The following is a 20,347-nucleotide window of genomic DNA, read 5'->3' as shown; positions in this document are numbered from 1 at the left end:
AATCATGGGATCCGGAGTCAGAGCTCCAATCTACCTCGTGTTCAGTAGGTACAATTAGTTTACGGCCTGTGTTCGACGTGCTTGGCTTTGGTTTCGAAGGGCCTGGTTCAGATGAAACCTCAGTAATCTCACCTGGAGAAGGTAGTAAAGGATTGTCCGCATATCGATTACCGCCCTGCAAGATTTGTGTCAATTGAGTATTCACTAGTTGTGCCAATGATTCGGTTAGGCTCACAAATAAAGTTTCCATCAACTTCGTCATCGATCTTTCCACCGTTCATGCTATTATATCCGTCAGCGACGAGTCGAGCGTCTGATTGGCCCGGTTGGCAGCGGTGGCATAGCCACGTGAGCGCTCTGAAAGAACAGATCGGGCCTCACGCCGGGAGCATCGTTTCTGTTCAATTATCTCTAGGAGTTGCAACTCCTGTGTCCTCATAGGGCAACCTTCATCATCAGCTGCGTGAAGTCCACTACATAAACAACATCTCACTTCTTGGGTTGAGCAATCATTAGTATTGTGTTGTTCAGCGCATGTACGGCACCTGACCTCCGATCTGCATCCCTTTAAGGTATGTCCGTACCTCCAGCATTTTCTACACTGAAGTGGGCGAGGGGATAGCGCTTCAACACGATAAATCAAAGGCCATGCTTTAATTTCGGTCGGACGAGTCGTGCCGGCACATGTCACGATCACAGACTCTGTAGGGACCTTCTTGTTCTCAACGTTACGCGAGCACCGGAATACGGACACTGCTCCTGCTACGGCAAACATTTCTAGTATCTCTAGTGGTGTAAGGCTCGAGTCCACGCCACGAACTAGACCCTTCACACAGGCCAAATGGGCCGGCACGAAACAGCTCACCGGATGAGAGGCAAACGTTGTGCATTTCAGAAGATCTGTGATGCAGGCCTGGTCCGGCGAGCAGCACAGAATGCCACCACGTCCAAACTGACGCACCTCGGTGATCAGTTGGAAATGATCAGTTATCTTCCGGAGCTCTTCCTGAATAATTCTCGGGTTTTTCATGCGAATGGATTCCCCATTCGTTGGAACCAGGGCCACAGGAACGCTGTTCAGACCACTGCGCAAAAAAAAGATCGATTGGCAGGTCATTGTTAGCAAGGGAAGCCGACCAGGCAGAATATGCCTGGCCGGGAGATGAAAGAGACATTAGGTTGCAATGTCTAAGAGCACCGCCCGATTCGGCCGCACACCCGCAGTAGGATGCACGTAGACACCCTTGAAGGAACCGCTGAAGGTGAACACAACTTGGATAAGGAAGCTCAGGGCAGGACCACGGACTGTCTACACAGTCTACACAGTCTACACAGGATAGGCCGCACAAATTACATCTGCCTTAAGCAGCACTAGCGTTGCCAAGCTTAAGGAAATGAGTAGCTGGGCGGCCTTCCTTGTTTCGCTTCATTTTTATCTTTCTTTCTGTTTCTCACTTCTCTCTATTTCTTTAAGAGCGGAGTCGTTACAGCTTTTTGTTGCAAAGTGTAGTGTGAACACAAGCTATCATCATCATCAATCGGCACGTTCTCTATTCGTCCTCATCTTCCTCTCAGTCCTCTTCTTCATCTTCTGATTCGCTCCCAAAATGGGTGAGAGGATAGAACGAGTACAGAGAAAGAGCAAGTAAGAAAGAGAAAGTAACAAATGTAAAAAGGAGAAAAATCATGGAGAAAAATCACAGCATACCAAGGAATGAATGATGATGAGTGCGCGAAGCTGCGGAGGTTCATCGGTAAACCGCGAATCTTCCGTGAATTCTGCCCAGTACATCATCACCGACGTGAGATCGAGCGCATTTATACTAAAGGTTCGATGAGAGTTATGACGACTTGCAGCTCACTTTAATTTTACATGTACGCTGTGAATTGCCATTGTTTAGAAAACCATTGCTTTAGAAAACATCTGGCGTCTTTCGTTAAGCCGCTGGCGTGTTTTCGTTTTGCTTTAGAAACATCTGGCGTTCTTTCGTTTTGCTTTTAGAAAACATCTGGCGTCTTTCGTTGGTGTATTTCATCAATCAACGGCGTTTTGAACAAAATTTCTATTGTTTAATCACGCACAGGAGAAATCTCACCAGGCACTACCTTGGAGGTAAACAATGGCTACTAATGGGAATGAGAGACAGAAGAAGTCGGCTTTTAGCTAACACTTACACTTCTACTTCTACTAACGTTTCCTACTGGAACATGCCAATAGCTGCTAATGGGGAATGAGAGACAGAAGAATTCCGCTTTTAGTTAACGCGCACGCTGCGAACTTTTTATTGTTCAACAACGCACAGGAAAAATCTCCCACCGGCACCACCTTGGAGGTCAAGATCTGGTACTAGCGTTACGACTGGTTACGCACTACGACTACGAGGGACGAACGGGTGCCGCTTTAAGGAGCTTCGCCCCTAAAAGAAATTCCCCATGACGCGGCGGGATTCGAACCAGCTTACCCACGATCCGCAGGCGAGCGTCTTAACCAATCGGCTACTCTCCTTTTTAAGGGGCGAAGCACCTCAGGGTCTCGGCGTTTCGGCGTGCATCATCGTCCGCTGCTGTTGCACCGTGGATCGTCGTCTGCTCTCGTGACGGTGCTTTTGCTTGAGCTTAAAGGGGCCCTGCAACACCTTTCTTAGTTATATTGGAATAGTCTCATTATTGACGTATGACTCTTCACGAGTCATATGCCGCAAAAATTTTTCGAATCCGTCAAGTCTAAGTGGTGTTACCAAATTATAGAGATCACGTTCCGCAGCTTTCCCTCTCAACTCAACGCAGCGAGCGCGCGGAAAGCTGCGCGCGGCGTGAAGGGAGGGAGGGAGCGCGGAGGTGCGAGGAGGCGACGTCAGCGCCGGCGGCATTTTTTTCATTTTTTTCTCTCTGGCGTCTCGGCGCAACCACGTGGTCTGTGGCGCCACTTCCGGTCGGCTCGCGCGGTCGTCGTCGAGTGGCGGAGCCCATGGCACCGTGTATCGCGCGTGCTTGAAAACTGCGAGTCGGTTTGGTAATGTTGGGTGTGCACCTCGAACTGCCGTAGTGTTTTCATCGCTCTGCCAACCATGGACGCAAACTTGCGTGCGCGTTTGGAACGAATGACAGCTGAGATAGGTTTCGATCCACACTCCGATACACCGCCTCTTCGCACTGCTCGCGCTTGAATCGTATTCAACACGGCAAAGCTGCGTGTACCCTTCTCCCAGTGGCGGTACTTCGATGCTGTTTGCTCTTCGAATGCGGGCGCACAGCGAGGGCGGGCTGACAACAAAGAACTACAGACTAGAAGAAAGGATCGTGGGGCATCGGGCCGGCACGGTCCCATCCCCCGGCTGTCTGCAGCTACCGTGAAAATGCGAATCTGCTTGGTTGCTGTGTCGCGGTTTCTCGGGAACCTGAGACTACGGGGAGGATACGCCGAGGTACGGCTCGATGACATACTGAACAGACAGCGAACGGGACTCTCGCCATACAGCGAACACAGGTATCCTAAGCTAGCCGGCGCCAGCATTGTTATCGGAGAAATGCTGCACCGCTGCCTCGGTCGGTCGTGAGAACGTGCCGACGATGCAGTTTCCAGCTGACGAGGCAACACTCGAACGGCTGCCACTCTAAACGGCAACCGGCGATGGTCAAAAGCACAGAAATATTCACGATTTCGGCACTGCACATGGTGAAGAAAACGCAACCACGCCACTACGAGCAGACGAGCTGTCGGTGAGACCGGAAGTGCTAATATTAATGTTTGTTCGGTGTTTTAACGGCATAACACAATATAAACATACATATTATCTACTTATTGAACTCAAAATTAACAACTAAGGTAATAACGAGGGTGTTGACGTGATTATAGCATCAGCCAATGGTGGAACTGCCGACAATCGCGTCATATATTGCGGACTAATACATCATTTGTCGAGAGAAGAGGGAGCGATATTCAGCTGACTTTGAGAATTTATTGTAAATTCCAGGCCGCTCGCTTCGCTATAATATTTGGCTCGCGTGTTCTCGGGAGCCTCGACTAACGATTGGCAACGCTTTTTGACCCTGCTCAAAAAGTGTTGCAGGGCCCCTTTAAGAGAGGACGCCATCGCCTCAGCGCTCGCCGTGTGGCGAGAGAGAGCGAATGGCGCGCGTTGACTATGGAAACGCTCTTTCTGCGATGAACGCTGAACTACCACCTCGCAAGGAACAAGAACGCGCTCTTGCCCGCGAGACACAACGCCGACGCAGGCAGCGTCTCCTAGCGCGTTTCTTGGTTGAAAAATTAATTGCTCGCGCTGCACAACCGTTCAGTGGCCACCGCGTATGTATAGGCACTGGGAATTGACCTTCAGTGTAGTGCCGGTGGGAGATTTCTATTATGCGCAGTTGTACAACAAAGATTCGCAGCGTGCACGTTAACTAAAAGCGGACTACGGGTCTCGGTGCCTAATCTTTCTTCTGTCTCTCATTTCCATTAGCAGCGACTTCGCTGTGGAAAACACCGGCGCACACTGCATGCTTCGCCCCTCCACGGGTTTCACGTTAGTGAACCTGAAACGCCCTTCCCTACATGCTTCTCCCCTCCCCAATTTTTTCTGCATGCAGCGAAACAACGATATTGAGACGCCCGCTTCTTCTTTTAATTTGATGTATTGGGTTTTTACCAGCAAGGACGGTTATCAACGCTCGACGCTGACCTCGCCGCAATGTTCGAGAAGTTTCGCGATTGTAGTAGATCGCTGTGTTAAGATTGCGCGCAGGACGCGAATAGTCTAGATTATTCGTGAGCTTGCGCGACCACCGGTGATAAGACTGGAAAGTTCGATGCGTGATACATAAAAGACGACGCGTATCGACGGCCGACGCTCTGTTCGCCGCTATCAGTGTACAGTGTGTATTCCTGTAGTTTGACTTTCTGTTTTCCGGCCACAAGTTCGGCAAAATACAGAGTTTCATCTTCGACACGCCTTCGTCGACGTCACGACCACGTGACAATATGATTAGGGTAGCCATTGTGGAGGGCCCCGGAAAATTTGACCATCTGGTGTTCGTTAAAATGCACCTAAGTATAAGTACACGGGCCTCAAACATTTCGCACCCATCGAAATGCGACCTCCACGACCGGGATTCGATCTCGCCACCTTCGGGTCAGCAGTCGAACACCATAAGAACTAGACCACCGTGGCGGGAAGTTTTCAAAAAGAGAGATTGGCAGAATAATAAATGTCCTATTGGGGGTTTCGGGCTCGCGTAGAAATTAGAAAAAAATCACAGTTTCGCCGCAAGGGCGAAGCAATGAATGCGATAGCAAGAAACTAATGCTATACGAAGTGAGGCTCGCCAATGGATACTCTCAGTTTGAACAGCGCTCCTGTTGCAAAGGCGGCCGAAGCAGCGAAAGAAACTAGCGTGCTTCAAGTGTCGAGCTGTGACACTTGATAGTTCGCGCTCATCTTCTGTTTGTTCGTTTAGCGGCGTCGTTTAGCGGCGCTCCGTAACATGAGCGCGGACATCACGGTGAAAGCTTGAAACATCCCTCTTGCCCTCACCACGAGAAAACCGCGGAGCAGACAGCGGAAGGCCAAGGTTCTCCTTGCGCAAATATAAGAAGCAGCGAGCGAGCTCGCCGACGACTTTTAAATGCGCCCGTCGCGCTCCTAGCGCCATCTCGCTGGTAATGAAGAAACGCTTATAAGCGCCGGCCATCTCTGAGTCCGTCCAGCGGTAAAGGGTGTGTATATAACGCTCGCTGTTAGCTAAGTGGAGGATCTGCGTTTCGTGGCGTAGTGGTTAGCGCCACTCGCTGCGGAGCAAGAGGTCCGTGGTTCGATTCCGCGCTTCGGAAGCATTTTTCTGAAGTATTTTTCTTTGGGGCTTTTATATATATATACATACTTATACATATACGATGCATGACGGCGACGGCGACGGCAAAATCCAGCCGAGACTGTCCATATAATTGCTATCGCAATACAATGGAACCATTCCATCGATCTAAGAAGTCAACGTGAGAGAGTAACATCGCTCGGTCCCCTGATGGAGGGTACTCACCAAAGAAGGCTCACGTTAGGCTTTACATATACATTTCTTAAAACATAGCTAACCCCTCCCATCGTGCCACCTTCGATAGCACAAGTTGTCATTCTAACTTCTGACATTTTTTTTTATTACAGGGAAGGAAATCGTTACACTTAGAATGAAGTGAAACGCGCTTATGGGCAATTTGTGTGTGTTTCGTGCTGATATAACTCGGAAGTGCTTCAACAATAATGAAATTAGGGCGTAAGAGTGACAGAGCCTCTTATTAATATTATTTTAAAAGATATATTTTTTACCTGTGACGTTCGGTCTCGTTTACAAAATAACCTGATTGCTTTTAGAACATTGCAATTTTCTTCCGGTAATTGAGAGAGCTGCACCCTTATAGCGTGCTTTTTTATTACCGAATTTTCCAGCAGTGGCGAATGCGGCGTCTCTTTCCCGATTAGCCGTTGCCTGAAATTGCCCCACAGTGGCCTTCCGTGGAAAAACCGAAAAATGCTGCGCGTTTTTCCGCACGAAGGCAATTCCGCACGAAGGCGCCCGCCCCCGGAACTCAGCAAATACCGGCGGATGCGCTTGATTCTTGCTGTTGTTGTTTCTTCTGCGTAAACGGCCGCTAAACGAATGCGCATTTTGCTTTCGATTCATCACTCTATTTGTTTTCGGATTGCGCCACACGGTCCGATAGTTATATTTTTGGTAAAGTCACGTTGCCACAGCGTACCGAGAACGCTGTAAACTTTGCCATGGTTTGTAGCGCCCAGGAAAAACTTATTATAATGCTGATTATCAATGGATGAGGTAGGCGAGCAGATAAAATATCAGTTGAGACATGACCATATGAATGCTCATTTGCATGCTCTCAAACTTCTTTCTCGTAAGATTTGTGTGTGTTTATGGCGGTATGACAGATGGGGAGGTCGTAAAAGTCAAAGTGCTTGGCGATTTAAACAAGTAGAAAGTGTGACATAAGCACAGGGAACAAAGTTGTAGATAATAATGACGATTACGAGAAAATTTATTTCTTTCAGCAAGCGAAATATTTTTGTTCGAGGAGCAGGTAACAAATGGAAAAAGTGTGTTGATAGTATGATAGTATGATAGTATGATAGTACGAAAAAGGATATCAAGGAAAGACAAAAAAATATATTTTAGAATTTACCATGGCTTAATTGCTAAACAGGCGACCGGACAAAAAAGCGAATGGACTAAGTATCCGGCTTTTTTTATCTTTCTGTAAGTCCCAACCATAAGAAGACAACAGATAATGAACACAAGCAAAGCACAGGGGATCATATTTATAATTTTTAATTGAAAATGTAGCAATCGTCAAATAAATAGAAAATGGAATAAAGTGGACGAAAATAACAACTCGCCGCATGTGAGAACCAAAACCCCTTCCTCTGTACTATAAGTATAGGTGAGAATCTACTTAAAACCTAACTTAAAGTCGGTGATTATCGTATACCTACTGTATATCTGTACATCTACATACGATTATAGCCTGCTTAAATCCAAAAGAGAAGCATCCACATAATATTGGTTGGTTTCTTTATGGATTTCGACGTCCCAAAGCGACTCATGCTATGACCTATGACAGACACCGTAGTAGAGGGTTCCGGATAATTTCGAATACCGGGAGATATTTCAGGGGCATTGACTTCGCACAGAACATGGGCCTCTGGCATTTTGCTTACATCAAATTGCGACCGCCAAAGCCGTGATCGAAGCCGCGCCTTTCGGGTCAGCAGCCAGGCACCGGGACCACTGAGTTACTGCTGCGGCTACTGACTGAAATGTGGTCGCTTGCTTATATATGAGGCATTGCCTTCGTGCCACGTGGTTTTATGCAGGCAAGGCAACTTAAACTTTGACGAATTTGCCAACTCAACAACTGCGCGTCATCGGCAAGTTTGTAAAATCTTATTTATAAAAAGGCAGGTTTGTATAGCATGCATATGTTACAAACTGCGCACTGTGGCACCGCGACGTGTTCGCATGCGCACGAAATACCTCGAGGATTGTTTTTCATTTTGTTCGTTGTTGTCGAAACGCTACAAAGTTGGTGAGGTTGCGCGAAGTGGGGCATTGCTCAAGAAGGGACCGGACATGTCATCTATCACAGCACTGATTTTTCACACAGACGGTAAGCTTTGTTTTCAACTGTTTGTGGAGTATGTTTCAAGCAGTGGTTGCGACATGAAACGCGAGGAGGCTAGCTGTACATCTGTGACGAGTGTGGTGCGACAGTGCCGTGTGGTCGATGTGGTGTTCGTGGTGCGATTTTGTGATGGTGTCGTGAACAGTGCAAACGCGGTAATGTGACGCGACAACTGCACCACACAACGGACCCGTGCATCACAGCAGGGGCGTAGCCAGAAATTTTTTTCGCGGGGGGTTCAACCATACTTTATGCATGTTTGTGCGTGCGTTTGTACGTGCGCGTGTATATATACGCAAGCAAAACTGAAAAATTTCGGGGAGGAGGGGTTTGAACCCCCCACCCCCCACCCCCCACCCCCCTGGCTACGCCCCTGCATCACAGATAGAAGGATGATGTTGGCGGGGCACACCACGTGGAAATCAGACGAGATCCAGTCAGATGGTGGCATGGCAGACGGAGGAAGACGACGAGGGGCTCGAATGCAATCTTAGGTATTTTTTTTCTACTTCAATGATAGGAAGGTAGACATTTTATAATTATCATTAATAGGCCACAACACGTTTTCTTGGCCAATCCCCCCGAGTGGGTATGTGCCAATATGCAAAGGCTACAAACAAACAAACAAACAAACAAACAAACAAACGATCAGTCGGACACGGAGAGCCCGGAAGAAGGACACGCTGGTGTCAGGGTCCGTGTCGCCGAGTTGCGGACTCGAACACGAAGGGCCCGACAGCGTCGAAGGCTATAGACGTCCTCGGAAACGGGCGTTCATGGGTACGAGGCGTTCCCGCTGTCCGACCAGCTGGTTCCGGTTCGTGTGGAGCAGACTTCGCCGTCCCGGTTGCGGGAGTGGGTTCCTGCTGCCGTTTGCCTGCCACGGGACGAGCCCGAGTGCCTGCCACCAACCTCCATGCTGCGTACGTGGGCTGGGAGGTCGTCGGCATCCTGTGCCTGAGGGTGCTGCCTTCTACGACATCTGCGACGACTTGACGCCTCGTCCGCTCTACGAGGGCCCTCGACTTCAACGCAAGCGCCTACCAACAACGAGACCGCCGCTCACGTGCACTCAAGCGTCGCTACAACCGGTGACTGTTTTCGTTTTTAGAACGTTCTACGGAACTTTGATAAGTCTTAGTGCACTGGTCGCTATAGCGTTAACGTAGGTTGAGCTTGACTCTGTTTGTTGCAGTTGCTTGTATTTTTTCCTTCTCTTTTCCGTGGGTCATAAAGTTTTTTGTGTGTTCATTTAAAATGGCTCACTCCTTTCCCGGTCAGAGGCCTTACCTCAATTGAAAGAAACCGCGATACACTAAACCTGCATAACAAATTGGCGGCCGTTACGACGGGGCAGGGCAGGTCGAAGCCATTTTTTTCTGTATTTTCATGACTAGAGAGTCACCGCCATGAGTGCAGCGGAGTTTATGGCGAGCTCGAACGCGCGCAGAGAGGGCCGCAGAACTGAAAGAAGAAAGGAGAGCGCGGATCGATGAGTTAGGAATTGTATAAATAAGGCAGAGAACACTTCTGCTCAAGCAAAAGCTTGCAGATGTTTCAAAGACGCCTCTAAAATCTGAGAGCCATGCAATGTCGTTGGGTAGCTCCAGTGAGCAGGAGTTCGAGGTGTGCTCTAGAAGCTATAGTTGCGAGGGTGACTTCGATTCTTTGACTAAGGTTGGCATTGGATCTCGCCAAAAGTTTTCGTTAGAGCCAGATGTCCGGCTTAATGATGGCATAGACATGGGCGGCCGTGGAACTAGGAAATAGCTAACTGAGCGTGATGAAGCAGAACACAGCTTCGGTAGTAAGGAAAAGAGGAATTCCATTAGAGACAAGTTGTGCTTTACAACATTTAGGAGGAAAATAGCATGCACTGGAGAGGCAAGGGTACCTCTGAATAATTCCATTGAAAGAGAATCAAGAGCGAAATGTGAGTTTGGCGCAGATTCGCCAAGGGTGCTGCATGCTGCGGCATCAGCTGATACGGGCATGGTGGAGGGCCATGCGAATACCTTGCGGTTGAGTGCAGACAGCTTCACTTCTCAGCTTAGGGGATATGAGGTGTGTCGGAGAGAATCGGGAGAGATATCAGACGCACATGTTAAATCATGAAAAATAGAGTCGCAAGTAGAGTCTTCAGTATGCGGTGTTGTTGGCTCACGTGATGAGCTAACGGGCATGACAAGTAGTGCTGAGGAGCCCACCATTAAATACGCAGGAGATAGTACCAGAGTGCCAATGTATTGCTGTTTGAGCAATGACGAAGCCGATGCGACTTCTTTGGCATCCTGTGAGGGAGAAGGCAGTTCGTATGAGATTTCGAAAACCTGTGCAGGGGGGGGGGGCTGATCGATCCCGACCAGGCGTTCATGTGCTTAGAGCAGTCTGTCGAACGCTCCTCACTCGGCGCGCAGGGAAGCAACGCGTCCTGTTGGGTTGTGACGTTTGCTGGTTGCGGGCCATCATGACGGCAGTACGTCTGCCGCCCATAAAGATTTGCAGGCAGACGTCTGGGCGGAAACGCTGCCAAGCGTCTCCAGCGCCCTGCGGCATGTCAAAGACCCGTGCCGTTAGTCTCGTGTGGGACGCTATCACCTAAGCGTTGAGGTCATTGACCGGTGGCTCTTCTGGGTTATGATTGCGGGTAACGAAGTGACATATCTTTTATATATTTGGATTTTCGTGATCTCGCCTGTGAAGTTTTGATTTAAATGTTTCGTGCAGTACTTTACCTATGTAGTGAACTGGAGCGAACTACACTGAGTTAGCTTTTTCTGAATGTATATTCTGCCTTTACATGTGCTGAGTTGAACTCCGTAGTGGTCTCTGTGCTAAACATGTACAGGGTGGACCACATCTAAGCTGAACACCTCATTAGTATTCAAACCGGTAAAACTAGAACGTTTCTTATACTTCACAAGTGCAATGCCTGTTATAGAACGTCTAATCATGGTGTCGACAAACACACTAATGATTTTCCGAATTATGTATTACACAACAGCTTCAATGAGGTCTTGAATAGTAATGAGGTGTTCAGCTTAAATGTGGACGACTCTGTACATAGCAAATTAGCACGCGTGCATGGGAAGACAGTTTGCTCAGTTAGCCGTCACTCATCGAGATCCAAGTTTTTTTAATAAAAAAAAACTCATCGAAGCCTCTTGTAATGAGTGTAGTGCGACAGTGCCGTGTTGTCGATGTGGTGTTCACGGTGCGATGTTGTGATGGTGTCGTGAATGGTGCAAACGCGGTGATGTGGCGCGACAACGACACCAGACAACGGACCCGTGCATCGCAGAAAGGACGACGTTGTCGGGGCACAGCACGTGAAAATCGGACGAGAACCAATCAGATGGTGGCACCGGAGACGGAGGAAGACGATGACGGGCTCGAATGCGATCAGTCGGACTCGGAGAGCCCGGAAAAAGGACAAGTTGGTGTCAGGATCCGTGTCGTCGAGTTGCGGACTCGAACACGAAGGGCCCGACAGCGTCAAAAGCTCTCCAGACGCCCTCGGAAACGGGCCTTCGTGGGTACGAGGCGTTCCCGCTGTCAGACCAGCTCGTTCCGGTTCGTGTAGAGGAGACTTCGCCGTCCCGGTTGGGGGAGTGGGTTCCTGCTGCCGTTTGCCTGCCACAGGACGAGCCCAAGTGCCTGCCACCAACCTCCATGCTGCGTACGTGGGCTGGGAGGTCGTCGGCATCCTGTGCCTGAGGGTGCTGCCTTCTACGACCTCTGCGACAACTTGACGCCTCGTCCGCTCTACCAGGGCCCTCGCCACCAACGCAAGCGCCTGCCAACAACGACACCACCGCTCACGTCCACTCAAGCGTCGCTACAACCAGTGTCTGTTTTCATTTTTGGAACGTTCTACGGAACTTCGATAAGCCTTAGTGAACCGGTCGCTACAGCGTTAACGTAGGCTGAGCTTGACTCTATTTATTTCAGTTGCATGTATTTTTTCCTTCTCTTTTCGTTGAGTGATAAAGTTTTCTTTTTTGTGTGCATTTAAAATGGCTCCTTCCTTTTCCGGTCAGAGGCCTTACCTCAATCGAAAGAAACCGCCATACACTAAACCTGCATAGCAGCACCATACGAGGGAAAACCAAGGTTTACGTTTTCCTAATAGCTTTGGGTAATTAGTTTCGAAGCATGCTGGGTCCATGGAGCAAAACAAAGTACACTGGTCACCACATGAGCATCCGCGACACTGCAAATAAAAATGAGGCGTGGGGAGTGGGGTTAAGGTGGGAAATTTAAAGGTTATATACAAAAAAAAGTCACAGTTTCGCCGCAACGGCGAAGCAATGATTGCGATAGCAATAAATTGTAATGTAACGCGAAGAACGGAAAGCAGCTTGAAATTCCCAGCGCATCGCTCGAGCCCAAAGGACGCACGAAAAGAACACACACAGGACAAGCGCTCGACACTTGAAGCGCACTGCTCAAACATAAAGCAGGACGCACGAAACAAACGAACAGGTACACACAAGACGAGCGCGAACTAATTGTCACAGTTGTTACTTATTTCTGTTCGAACAGCGCGCTCCTTTCGCAAACGCGGCCGCTGCAGCGAGCGAAGCGAAGCACCCCACCGGCCGCCCCTTCTTTCCTTGAGATAAGCGCACGAAAGCGACGACGCCCTGCAGAGCGAACAGCAACGGCGTTCGCAGGGGCGGGACGACGATCTTTAAAGCGCGCAACACGCGCGCACGTCGCGCCATCTATGTGGCCACTAAGAAAGCATGCTGAATTACATGGTGTATATAAATAGCTCGCCGTTAGCAGGCTGAGAGACGGTGCTGTCGTGGCCTAACGTCTAACGCGGCGGGCTGCAAAGCGAGAGGTCACCCGTTCGATTCCGCGCGTCGGAAAGAATTTCTTAATTATTTTTCTTTGTGGCCTTTCTATATATACATACTTATACATATACGGTGAATGAGGGCGACGGGGACGGACATTTTCCAGCCGAGACTGTCCATATAATTGTATCGCAATAAAATTCATGCGTATGGAAGTTCTGGTACACCAAACAACGTTTGATTATTGTGACGTGGCTGACGTGTGCACGAAAAACGTGTATGTTTAACTGATGTGCACACTGTTTACAGTATTCTGTCGTCGTAATTGCTCAGTATTTTCTTTATCTTATATGAAAGTCAGTAGGCCTGTGGCAAGGCACCCCGGGCCCAGCTGTCTGCTTTTCTAACATTAAAATGTTCGCAGTGAAGTTGCATCTAAAACAAAAGTAGGCAACAGCTTCAAGCCTAGCCAACTATCGAGATGCTTGTGACGACCCGTCAGTTGCTCGTGCGTCCCATCACGGTTGACCGTATATGTTCTCATTTGTCGTAGCAACGATCTAGACCTTACCGAGGCTTCACACATCGTTAAGCTATTTCACAGGGTATGAAATCATGTACCACAACACCAGCAGCGTCTCAGAGCGAATGCTACAATCTTATCCAGAACTCGGTACGCAATTCGCATAATATCGTCTTTGCCTGGTACTCTACCATCTGATGTGGACTGCAAGGTGCATGAAGTACAAAAGTTTTACAGTCTACGCGGCGGGAAACATCCCTTGATAATCGCAAAATCAAGCGACATCTGATAAGACAGGGGTTTGATTCCCAGTAATGATGTTTTAATTTCGACGGGAATGAAATACATGAACACCTGTGCGCTTAGATTGAGGTGCATGTGCCCGGTGACCAAAAGTATTCAACGTCGTGCCCTGCATCGTAATTTTGCCATCCTTTTTGCGCGTAAAACTACGGAATTTAGGTAAATTATTTTTAACGAAACTACATACACCCTGTTGATGGCGTCAACCTGATGAAAAGTGAGAACAAGACGCTCTTGCAGTCAGTTAAGAGTGCGAAAATACAAAGGGAGAAAATTATTATTGCTCATCTTAGCTTGAGGAAGTGCTGCTTATTGTGACATTTGCACACTTCAGTCCAGTTCTTATATTTGCAGCTACGGATGGCGATAAAACAAATCTATGTGTGCGATATCGCTTTTATCCTAAAATTTAACAGCACGCGTGGGTTACATGAAATTTTAAGTTCCTCACTCCCGTGGCTAACCTGATAAAAAGGAATTCACCCACGTCTCGGCGAAGAAGATGCGCCTAGTCTCACGATAAAGTGCAATTCTCTCTCTCGACCAAAAGCTAATACTGTAAAGCTCACTGACAAGACTTCAAATAAAGCACCATAGAGCATCAAGACGCTATAAATGATACTGAAACACGAAGCCGTCGTGTACCATCTGAAGTTATCCTAAAAACAGAATATTTCCCCAGATTAACTTAGGAATAACTAAGCCCTGAGCTTATAAAGCATCGTTTCCGTGTTGGAAGGAACAAAATGTACCAAGCCGGCACCTGCAACGAAGTCGGTGGTCTATACCATGACAGCAGAACTCTGACAACACCTTTACTTTCAACGTTAGCTCCACGTTGCGCATGTACATAATGCACGGTTAGAGCAGTGAAAGAGAAAGTTTGCTTCGTTGCAAGTAACGAATTGTGCTAAACAAGGCAGAGCGCCTCTTGCTCAGCAGAGTGAGCTACGAGGAACAACTAAAATGTTTACCTGCAAAACGCTTCTCCTTGCCGTGAAACAGCTTTTGAGGTGCAGCGAGAAACCACCACGTTGTGTTCTCTATCCGCAGAGCCATAAAAAAAGATTGCCGCGAACGCGTGAAAGAATTCATGGTATCGCGCAGCACACAGTTTACTGCCACAGGAGCAAACGATACTCTTCATAATTTATACCGCGTCTGGCTCCATTAACCGCATTTTCCATCGGAACGCGTGAGCCTATGAATCTATAAACAGTAGGAGTCATCAAAAATCTGGTCTTATCTCTGCTGGAAAATGGACATAATAAGGTGTATCGCCAGCGTCTAAAATCTATTAGGATAGGGTTCTGCGCATTACTTTCTATGCATATACATTCTGAATATTCAACGTACAGCTACGGCTCGTTTCCCACAACCAAGCGCTCTACCACTCGTCGAAATGACCTCCACACTACTTGCATGTGGCACATTTCACAGGCGCGCCTGTTCTAATATAAAATGAAGGTGGCAAAAGCATATTCACCACGAAATTCTGACGTGCCACAGTCGGACGTTGGAATGAATAGAGATATACACAGGGCTGAAATAATCTCGTCGGGATCAAGTTCTTCAACATTGCCATTAGTAAAGACGCACAACGGTTATCGCATTACAATAACGTAGAAATAAGCGCACGATGCGAACTCCGGCGTCACGCTCAGCAGCTGAAGTGCAGAGAAAATTAGAGCAAATATGAACATACACCGCAGGTCCGGAGCAAATCTTGCAGCCTAAACTTTCCCGTAGGTTTCAAACTTGTATGCTGTTATGACAAAAAGCGCTTCACGCTAGCCGGTTTTCCAAGCACACATTTAATAACCGACAAGGTGGTGCGCACCGGCAACACGGCAGCAGCTTCGCGCCGGCATGCGCGAAGCACCGCAGCAGCATTCCACTACGAAACTAGCTTACCCATAGGGGGTGTGACGGCTGGGGCATCTGCCAAGGTTGCGCCAAGAAACACGAGTAATAGGACCGAACGTGTGAGACGAGAAACACCACGCCACGCTGTGGTGGCCGTCGAGACAGTGCAGGGTGGAAAGCATGGAGCGGACATTGCCACTCTCCGGATATTTCTGCGTGTTGCGTTCGCACTTCCCGCGCCGGAGGGATGCGGCTCCGTGCACTCGCGCCGACACCGGTCTGCCCTCTGCGCGCACCGGAGTCCGAAGCACGTGAAGAACGCAGGCTCGGTCTGTTCCCGCCACCCCTCGCAACCATCGCCCTCCTCCTTCGCATGCTTTTTTGGATAAATATATTTCCTTCGGTTGTACACGCGTCGAGCGTTCAGGCAACAGAAAATTCTCTCTCTACCCAGACGTCACGTCCGGGATTGGTCGATGTGGGCGCCTCATTGAAAGCCGAACTGAGGAATCTAGGCGCACTCACTGCCTGCGCCCACCGGGCAAGAGAATATAGTCGGTGAACAACGGCACGAGTTGTACAGGAAGCACGTGAGACCGCGCTCAATCGCGAGTTGACGCTCCACGCTGTCACTGCGTGCTAGAACGGGAACAGGTCAGCCTTGATCGACTATTTGGTCGTCAGAGAGTTTGTATTTTCATTTTAACAGCGGAGATGTTCAAGCCTGAGTTTCAGCCGGGACCGGCGACGCCTAAAAACTCGGTGCTATTGTGCAAAGCGAAGTGGAATCATAGTATAGCCATGTATAGCAAGTATAGCTAGGGGTGGGAAAGGCAACTGAGGACGAGGAGGAGGGGAAGAGGGTACAGCATCACATAGCCATCTACAGTAAGTGCAGCAAGGGGGTGGGAAATAGAATTAATACAGCAAGCTGGGCTGGCAAATGGAAGTGAGCGTGAGAAGGAGGGAAAGAAGGACGGGAGGGGGTAAAGCACAGCATAGCCATGTATTTTATAGTATAGCGAGGGGGTGGTAAACACATGTGAAGGTGAGGAGGAAGGAAAAGAATAGGGGAGAGGGCACAACACACCGCAGCTATGTATAGTATAGTATGGTCAGAGGGCGGGAGAAAGAAAGCAAGGGTGAGTAGGAGGGAAAGGAGGAGTAAGGGTGTAGCAAAATTTAGCGGAGGCGAGCGGAGAAGGAGGCGAGTTGGAGATTGTAGACATGAGGATGGTCAAGCTGAGAGGAAGAGGGGGTGAGCGGAGATAAAAAGCAGCGGCGCAGGTGGTAGGGCAGAGTCGGGCGCGTTGACCGCAATGGGCAGCCGCGCCGAGCGCATGTGGTGTGACGCAAATGATGATGTTCCAGCATTGAATGACACTGCACTCCATTGCTGAGGCTTCCCCTCAGCTCCGCTGTCCCTTGTGTTTACGAGGTTAATTCAGTTAAAATCGCGCATAATTTTTAGTCCCTAACGAATCCGTATTTAGTGCTTGCTGAACACCGCTCGTCTGACGAGTGCTCGTGTAATGAGTAGAATTTTAAATATTTCAATGATCAAAATCATTTCCTCCATTCATTTTAGGCACATTGGTCTAGCTAATACGGCCTGTTACAAAGCACCATGTTGTTGCCGTGATGCTAGATATGTGATTTGGAACGCTGGCGGTTGATCGCGAACCACGCAGCATGACTACTAAAACATTTATGGACACCCACCACATTAACCACTACTGTAATTCGTAGGTATTGATTTGTGCACCTCCTTTCTTGAACATGCCGAGGAAAAGTCAATGCCTGCAAGCAGAAATTGTTCGGATGTGTCGATACAAAGCACTTCCTGTGAGGCTGATACGTGCATTTAACAATGATTTAACAAACACACTGTCCTATATGCTCAAAACTCGTAAGCACAATTCGTGCTATGGTGTCGTATTTCTTAGCGCAGCGCAGTTTGAGCCTGAAGGAAAGAAACGATAGCAAACAAAAAAGTGGCAGGCAACAGGATTAGCGCTGTCATTTCCCTCTTTGCTATTGTCTCTTTCATTCATGCTCTAACTGAACTGCCCTACACTGCAAACGGGTTTGAGCCCTTTAGGGAGTTTCGGGCTCGACGCATAACGTGCATCTAAAAGGTACTACGCAAAACCCCCTTCAAAAGGAGGTTCAAAAGGAGGTTTTATTTACATCCTTTAAGGGAGTGATTAGACGGAACTAAGGAGGTAAATTTGTGTTTTTATTGAACTCATTTTGAGGGCTTGAACGGAGCGCATTGGAAGTTTTTCTGGGTCTTTTGAGAGCTTTTAAAGCCTCCTTTTGGAGGTAAAGTTGGTGTTTTTATGTAAGCCATTTTGGGGGCTTGAACAGAGAGCATTGAGAGTTTTTCTGCTTCTTTTGAGAGCTGTTAAAGCCTCCTTTTATACGAGGCCCTAGAGCGGTCGCGAAATGAAAAAAAGAAAAGTATATCTTAGGCAGTATATTACGTTTACCGGCCAATTACCGCTACTATTCATCACTAGGACATAATAGACATCAAAGTATTTATGCACAATCATGACACTTACATACAAGTACGCACGACACAGGAATCGAACTCGCGACCACACGCACTCAAAGCAAGCACTATAACCATTACACCACAGCGCCACCACTTGCAAGCTTGTTTTTTTTTCGTGGGCCTATATATGTACCAATGTATGTACAAAGCGGCTGGTAACCCGTCGGCACAACTTCGAACTTCTGTTCTTGTACCATCGGCGTGTGTTTGCTCTTGCGGAAGGTCAATACATAATTTGTGGGGCGTCATGCAGGCCGAGCCGATCGACGTAAACACCCTCGGCTCCGAATCCTCCGGTTCACCGTGTCGTGCCGCTAGAAAAATTATAAACGTGTGCCCTCTTCGCTCGCGCTAAATTCGTGAATACCAGCGTGACAAAGGTATCTTCAGATGAGCGAACGTATGTGCATTCCATGAGCGTATGCTGTGGAGCAATTTTCGTTACTTCTGCAGCCGCGAACTGCGCGCGTCCAGATGCGGCAGCGTGTTATGAGCCGTTCGAAGACCGCCTGCGTTCTCATATGAAAGTTACACACGCAGAGGCCCGACTTAGAAGAACATTGTAACGCGCCTACATTAAGTGCATTTAATGCGCGCGTACTGCGGCGAGCTGCACGCAGGGGCAGCAGCGCGCTCTGAGCAGCTGAACAAAAAACTGTTTCCGCAATTGGCGCTTATTCGCAATGCACCCTTTAGCGCGGACCGCCTGCGTTCGCATATGAAAATTACACACGCAGAAAATTCCAGAGTTACAAGGACATTGTAACGCGCCTACATAAAGTGCGTTGAATGCACGCGTACAGCCGCGAGCAGCGCCTTCTGAGCAGCTGAACGCTGATCTATTTCCGCAATTAGCGCTTATTCGCAATGCACGCTTTAGCACGGCATTCAGTGATTCTCTATAACACATATTCAGTATTTGTTTGCTTTCATACACGGATACTACCTACATTTCTTACTAATTAGCTTTTATTGGTAAGCCTCACGCCACCGCGTTAAAGCGAATGCCTAACGCGTGCCCCAAGGTCAAGGTCAACCTCCCCAGTTTACCAGTGACAGGTCTCCCACAAAACAAAAAAGTTAATGTACTTGCACTTCTCTCTTGTGAACGTCCATGTGTACTTGGCCCTCCCCTCACACAGATGATGCAGTACCCATTAAAAAAAAGCATTACCCTCTTCCTCAATGGAACAGCTGTTCTTGAGAAAATATGGTTCTGTTGAATTACCTCACCACAGCAGCAGAGAGGTTGGCTTGTTTGCAATTCAGAATTTCACAATCGTAACACAGAAACACGAGGACTGTAGCAAATATGCAGAAAACTGGAAAAACTATCATATGTGCACTCCCTCGTCCACCTGCACACTACGTTAAACTTTATTTATACAACAGCAACCTTCAATTATGCTACTATTGATAAAAGATCACCCAATCTACGTTAGAACACAGTGATGACTTTCTGTCTTTCTGTTGCCTATCTTCTACAACGTGTCATAATCTGTGAATCATCTGTTCAATGTGTTTGGTAATAAAACACAAGCAGTTACATTGAGCAGGCAGTGTTTCAGCAATTTGTTTTGCAAGCACAAATTCATTTCTTCAATTTGCATGCACGACAAGTAGTCATACTTCAATTGATATAAGAGCCAGTGGTTGCAACATTTTATTGGAATCAAAACAGCAGCAGTTCTCGTGTCAATGTAAGGATATAGGTATATATTTCCATCGTCCTGCACAGAACCTACTCCCAAAACTGAACACGTGGAACAACATATACAGTACAGCCTAAGCACTATACATAATTCACAGCAGTAAAGCAATACGAAAGTAGGGTGTAAAATCTCATCATGATGTGCACTAACGTGTGCACTTCACCGTGCCAGTATGTAAGTATAATCCAAAAAAATAAGCTACCCAAGGAACTTGGTGTCAGCCTACACACGAAGGCAACTAATTAGTACAATAAGGCTAGCATCACTTTTGGGAAATATGAAACCGTGTAGACAGGCAGTTGTACAGTTTTTTATTGCATTAGTTTGCCCTATGGCATCAAAACATGTCGCAGATGATTTTGGAGTTGAGTTTCCTACAAAAAAGCC

This window comes from Rhipicephalus sanguineus, chromosome 5 (assembly GCF_013339695.2).
Source record: "Rhipicephalus sanguineus isolate Rsan-2018 chromosome 5, BIME_Rsan_1.4, whole genome shotgun sequence".
Taxonomy (NCBI): Eukaryota; Metazoa; Arthropoda; class Arachnida; order Ixodida; family Ixodidae; genus Rhipicephalus; species Rhipicephalus sanguineus.
Note: the sequence above shows the minus strand (reverse complement) of the source record.